This window comes from Poecilia reticulata, linkage group LG1 (genome assembly GCF_000633615.1).
Source record: "Poecilia reticulata strain Guanapo linkage group LG1, Guppy_female_1.0+MT, whole genome shotgun sequence".
Classification (NCBI taxonomy): Eukaryota; Metazoa; Chordata; class Actinopteri; order Cyprinodontiformes; family Poeciliidae; genus Poecilia; species Poecilia reticulata.
Window position 1 is genome coordinate 3,939,809 of NC_024331.1, and position 7,095 is coordinate 3,946,903.

The window sequence follows — 7,095 nt, forward strand, 5'->3', positions numbered from 1 at the left end:
TATCTATCTATCTATCTATCTATCTATCTATCTATCTATCTATCTATCTATCTATCTATCTATCTATCTATCTATCTATCTATCNATCTATCTATCTATCTATCTATCTATCTATCTATCTATCTATCTATCTATCTATCTATCTATCTATCTATCTATCTATCTATCTATCTATCTATCTAATTTGTGTCACTTCTGTTTGATGTCTGTTTGTTCCATGACTGCTTTCATTTGTTTTTTATTTATGTTTGTTTTTATGGGTTTTTTTTTTACATATTTGCTAAAATTATCATTATGTTGTGACAATATAAGATGGATAATCTGTGAAAAATTTTAGCTCCTCTGCCTTCTCCCAATGTCCCCAGTACTAAGTGCAGAAATACACCGCTCAGTTGGAAACAACCAATCAGAGCCAGGAGGAGGGTCTTGGCGTTGTTAATCAGACCCGTGCTCACCTCCTCCCGTTTGCTCTGTGCTAAGCTACAGCTGGTTCATCACAACAGAGCCTGCCAAGAATGCTAAGGCTATTTAGCAATGACAGCAGATCAATGGTTTTTTTGGACCGATAAGTTGTTTTTCCACCATTACCCCTCTGAGCAGTGTACAGGAGTTTTATTGACAGCGCTAAGACCCTCCTCCTGGCTCTGATTGGTTGTTTTTGACCAGGAGCGGTGCAGTTATGCAGACCACAATAGCAGCACTCGGAGGTGGAGGAGCTTGTTCTTTTCACAGATTATCTGTCTCATGTTGCACTGCAGTACAGTGATTGTTTTAACAATTTTGGAAATTTGATTATTTATTTATTTATTTTTTTTACAAAAGCTACATATTGCAGCTTTAAGCAGCCTTTGAGCTTCTTGAATTATGCTCAAATAAATATTTCCATTTTATGATTCCCCGTTAACACATCTGCGTGAAAACCTTATTTGCTAGTCAGTTACCTCAATGTAGACTTTTTACACAGTTTTACGCAATCAGCTTTGCAAAACAGATGCTAAAAACCACATTATTTAACTATAACTAGGGGTTTCTAAAAAGTTAATTGATGTTTGTATTACAAAAAGTGTATTGTGGGTAATATTTGGGACTTTTAGGTGCACTGTTAGCAGCTTTCCCTACTAGCAATTTTTCACCAAACCTATTACTGATTGTTATTATGTAAATTGTTCAAATGTGTCAGGATCTGTAGAGAAATTTCATAAAAATAAATAAACTTCCAAAAATAGAAATCTGTTGAACAGAGTGTGGTTACAGGACATGAAAACAAGATGTGATACTGGACTTGAAACAAACAGAATCCAACCGGGTGTGATTGACACTGACGGGGGTAAATAATGGGAACAACATGCGAGACTAGACGATAATCAAACTAGACACAGGTGGATCAAATGAAGCAAACAAACAGGCACATAGCACAGAATGACATGGCAGGAAACTCTATAAACAAAGCACAGACAAAACTTGAAAAATCATTATCCAGCTATAATATGAGCTGCTGTCATTGAAAAGGTGTTCATGAGCTGCTTACCTTGGTATCAAGCTATACCAAGACATAATGCAGAAATTTCCTGACATACAGCTTAGATGGTTTAATAAGATGCCAGAGAAAGTTACTGAAATATCCTTCAGTTTTTATAGTAGCTTCACTTGAGTTTACAGTCGCTCAGCTGTCTGATAAAAGGATTACCACCCATTTACCTTGCTCACAAGAAATGCAAATTCTGCTTTTTGAAATGGTATGGAAACTAAAAGAGTGCCACCAATCCCCTATTTTCGATCACTTTTAATAGATATTGACCATTGCGAACTAGAACACTTTGTAAAAGAGTTGCACTTAAAGATTATTTGAGCCCATTGTCCAAAGATGTGTCCCTTTATCAAGCTCACATATTTATGCTTGCCCTTTTTTTTCGCTTTTAGCTTATTAATTTTGTTGAGAAAATATTCATAGACCTCTGACAGGTGCAATGTTGAAGAGATAATTAGCTTTACCCCCTTTACCTGTTATTACTCATAATGTCTTATTGGTTATATGCTACAGGTGTCATCGTTGAAGTGTTGAAAATAGAGAATTAAAAGCAATATGAAAACCATTTTTAATTAACAGGTTATTTATTGGGGTTTTGCCTCTTTCTGCCAAATTATACAAGAAAAAAGCACATTCTCAAAGAATAAACTTTAAATTCTAATGAACATTTAACGCTGCAACTGGAAGAAATTTTAAATATGTAAAATAAACACAATGAATTATGTCTCCATAAAAAAAACCTGCCCTTCACAAAAAATGACTAGTTTAGACCAAAGCACCAGACTGAAGACTTTTGTTATCCAGTTTTTGGCAGAGAGAGAGAGTGTCATGAAATGTGGTTAGAGATGGTGAGGAAGACACTGTTGCCCGAGGTTGAAATGAGAAAAATTATAATTTAATTTAAAAAAAAAGCACAATAATCCAGGCAGCACAGATGAGTGGTAGCAACTGACAACTGGAAAAAGCATCTGACAGCAGCAGCAGACACAACAAGACAAGACATAGCAGAGACAAGGACCTGACAAGGAACAAGTAACACAGGTGGGATTAAATACATAGGGAGACAATCAGGGGAAATAAGGAACAGGAGTAACCAATCAAGGGGTGAACAGGACAACACAGAGACTCAATTGAAATCAAGATAAACACAGAAAAAAACAATTCCTCACAGAGAGAGAAAGAGAAACGAGAAAAATTATAAATCATGCAAATGAAAATTATTTAGTTTGTTTTCATTTATCATACGAGTAATTGATTTATTGCTTAATGCGACAGGTCAAGTGGCATATCATATATGGTATTGCAGAACTAATAAACAAGCAGTAATGGTGCTTTGTTGAGTGGTGACGGTGCAACCAGAGCGCTGAACGACTGATTGATGAGTCCGCTTCCAGTTACTCTTTGAGCTGCTGCTTATGTGTGTGTATATATATATATACACACACATATATATATGTGTGTGTGTATATATATACACACCAATTACATAATTAAATTTTAAACCGAGACAGCCACCTTAAAATAAAGAATAATATATAATATTCCGTTTTTTCTTCTTTTTTTGTCAGTCTGCTGGTTTAGCTCAGGAGTCTCTTTGTTCCAGCTGCCACAGCAAATTTGGGCGTTTGTACGGAGGCCTGTCAGAAACAGGCTTATCTCTTTTGGGGCCTCTCGACACAAAGACCCATTTAGATGCTCAGGGAGAATGAAATCTTCATTATATACCTACTGAAATGGAAGCTGATTCCTGCTATTTAATAGCCATTAATTGGACACGTGTTTATTATTTGGTTAGGTGTCCACTGTACACCTAAAACAGGTGTGCAGTGGACCTTATGTGTGAAGCAGGTCAGTGTAGGATTGTATTGATATTTTCGCTTGCTTCGTCTCAATCCTTTGATATAAAGACATAACCTGACACTTCTGTTTCTTTTAGTTTATCTTTCCTCAGAAATGATCTTGTCTTAATTTCTTTTCCCTAAATACTCTAATTAATTTGTAAAAGTGGACTGGAATTAAACTTTCCATCCATCCATTTATTCTCCCGTCCATCTACCCATCTGCTCGTCTTTCCTCTCCGTGCCTGTAGTTAGACTGTCAGCATATCCGCCATGGCGTCCTGCTGATGTGTATTGTGATTGGGCTGAATACTCCAGCTAACCAAGATGGCCCGCACCAATACTGGATTAGCCACAGTGGATTAGCTGGGTGCCCTCCTGCTGCTTATTCAAATATTGTTTCACGTATTGTCATCATCGGGGCAAAGCTCTGGCCCAAGAGTCCGCTAGCTACCCAATATTCTCAAAGAAAAATCTTCCATGCTTTCCATTTCGTCACAAAAGCGTCTGGTTTCATCTTTTGGTAAATCTCGCTCCGGGGCCGCGGAGCTATTGCTGGAATCGTAGAAGAGTTTCGGAGACGGTAACTCTAGCCTCGGTCGGCGCAGGGGGAAAAAAAAAACAAGACGAGGAGAAAGCGATGGAAGGCAAACCCAAACCGAGGCCAAAAAACAGGCTTGAAAGCGTGCCTTGATCTTTGATACATAGTGTTATTCCTTTTTTTTTCTTCCCACTCTCTCTCCCTTTCTTCCTTTCACCCTCGCACATACACTTGGGAGTCAAGGCAATTGATGTGCTGCCTTTGATGGGAAGGAGAGGCCTATATTAACAGCAAAAAAAAAAACACCATGATGAAAGGCCTGAAAAAAAAAAGGGATAATAGGTAGAAAATGTGATATCAAAAAGAATGGCAACTCATGATAAATGCATGGGCCCAGAGTGAAGACTATCAGACATTAGGGCGTTGCGGGTTGAAGCGGAGGAAAAGGCTAAGGTAGACGGAGAGCTTACCTTGCTAGCCTGGCGGCGGGGATGGCTGATGTTGGCGTGCCGGTTCCCAGCGTCTAACACCGGCGGTCATCCGGTTTGGACAAAAAAAGGGAAAAAGCTTGCCACGTTCCTTCGGTTCTTCCCGATGGCTGGGAAGAGTGGACGCCAGTGGACGCCCCGCTGCAGAACAAGTAGTCGCCATCTTTGTCCCGTTGTTGTGTTGGTTATCCTCTGTTGTGTCCTCATCCCTCCTTTCCTTCTTTGATCTCGCCTCCCTCCTTTGCTCTCTGCCGCGTGACATCATCACGCAGCAGTATTGACGAACATCAAAGAACATCTGCCCAGCACCGCCAAGCTTGTTGGCCCTGCACGTTTGAAAGAGGTGCAAATATGGAGCGGAAAGAGCGCCGTAAGTCCCCACCCCACGACTCGCATCCGCCGCTTGCCTCTGCACGAAGATGGATGGTTTATTTGGCCAATACAAAACCCTCCACACACACCCACACCAGCAGCCATCTCAGAGACGGGTGTATCCCCGAGGCCCCCCTGCTGTGCCAGCAGCGTTTGATGACGTGTTCAAACAGCTTTATTCATTTGCTAAGCTCCGTGCTTTTCTTCCAAATTTAATTCATCCTCCTTATCCATCTCCTCAAGCTGTTGCGGCATAGAAAATTGTATTCCAGGACAACTTTGTCGCTGAAAGACAATACGGCCCTGCCTCGAAAACCCCTCCTCAGTGACACTTTTGACTCTCATCCCCTGCTTTCTCATGCAGCCGGTCAGCACCATTTCCAATCCTGTTAGAGCTGTGTGTCCTCTGAAGGAACCCCTCTGTCTGTCTGACGTCTGCCTGAAAAGCCCATATACATGTTTCACTGTCACACTGTCAGACCTGGGAGGCAGCTGCTATCCAATCCAATAAGATCTTCTTCCAAAAACACACAATTACCTAAAGAAGGAGAAGCTTTTGTCCAGCTTTGAATATACCAGCAACTTCTGCAAGTCTGTTACATGCAGAGAACTGGATTTACATAACGGTTACTGTACTCATTTAAAAAGCTGGACACGACCCCTAAGTGAACTGAGGGAAAGAAAGTCTTAAAAGGTTTCCTAGTTTTCACAATTGCTTTGGCGCATTTCTCTGATCAAAATGAACATTTTCATAACTTTTAGTGCAACCTGCTCAACATTTAGTCATTTGTGCACATTGGAGTTTCTCCTTCCTTCTGACAAAAGGGTAATCCTTTATGGACATGCATCAGTTGCTTTCATACTATTCTCTGCTGCTTTATCACATTATCATATGTCATACCCGTCAATATGAACTATACCTATAAATGCTGAATACTCAATTACTACAAAAATAAAAGTCCCTATTGCTTGAGACATTCCACACAAACATTTTGAACAAGTTGTCAAAATCTGTAATTTTGATGTATTTCTTCATAATTCCTGAAGAAGTTGACATTAGGTAAACTGATGAGAGTGGTGGTGCCTGTCACCAATAACTGACCTTTTTTTAATTGGAAAACACCTACAGAGTAAACTAATGAAAACATGACAAAGCGATTTAACGCAGAAAAACCCCTCCATAGAACCGCTCACCCACTCTCTCTGCCAATCTGAACCTCAGTGGAAACATTTTCTTCTTATGGAAATCTACACCTAATTCTCCAACAGTAAAATTAATCTGGTGTCTGCCTCAGGGAATTATCCATAAATATTTGTTTTTTGAGTTTTATCTGCTTATGCTTGTAATTTCATCAATATTTATTGAGATTTTTTTTTTTTGCATTACATAAGTGATATAATAACCAGCCAATAAATTGTTGTGAAATTATTGGTTCAACTCCTCTATTACATTATTGGCAAGTAATTACATGACTGGCTTTATTGCATTTACAATAGCCAAAACTATTGAAGTATTACATTACTGGTTGCTGAGGATCGTTTTCCCCCACCAAATAAATGTACTAAAAAAGTCTTTAAAAATATTTTTCAATGTGAGACAACAATAACAAAACTACAACAATAAAGACACGTTTTTTTATGGTTTTAACACAGCTTGTGAAATACTGACAAGGGTCAGTTTTAATGATCAATAAGAATGCTGAAACTTTGGGGTGAAAAACTGGGGATGATTAAAAACCTTTAAAGTCAGTGACATAGCCAAAAACTGCAGAGCTGGTAGAATGGCTAAAAATTGTACTGAAGTAAGAGTAGCACTACTACAACATATTTTCACTCAACTAAAAGTAAAAAGTAGCCATCCAAAAACATCACCCAAGAGTGAAAAAAAGTATTTGATAACAAGGCTATTCAAGTACTGAGTACCTGATGAAATAATCTGTTTATATTTTTAAATTACATCATTAGAACAAAATATAAAGTTATGTGGAAATGTTGGTATTTTAAAGGCCAAAATGAAAATAAGTTATATAAATTACACAATTACAAAGGAACAAAATCAGGCAAAGAAGACATTTTATAAATCAGTGTCTTTCAACATAAAATTGATGAAACTTTAACAAAAACAGCAGGTGTGTGTCTGCGCCTGATGAATTTCTGCTTAAAACAAGCTTCAGTGAAGTTACAGTGGGTAGAGGATACAAATATTTTACTCTAGTTAGAGTAGTGATACCTCATTCTAAAGTTACTCATGTAAAAGTAAAATTTATTTGATTTTTTCCAAAACGTTACTCAAGTAAACAGAACTGAGTAAATGCACCTAGTATGTAC

At 38.4% G+C, this 7,095-nt stretch overlaps 1 protein-coding gene across 1 annotated transcript in view; it reads right to left on the reverse strand.

Annotated features, from left to right (window-relative positions):
* Positions 1 to 4,756, reverse strand: part of LOC103456513 (axin-1-like) — a 32,965-nt gene extending 28,209 nt beyond the window's left edge. The window contains exon 1 of the mRNA XM_017306368.1: positions 4,378 to 4,756. The gene's annotated coding sequence lies outside the window, so the exon portion shown is untranslated. The remainder of the gene's footprint in view (positions 1 to 4,377) is intronic.
* Between the last annotated feature and the right edge of the window lie 2,339 nt (positions 4,757 to 7,095).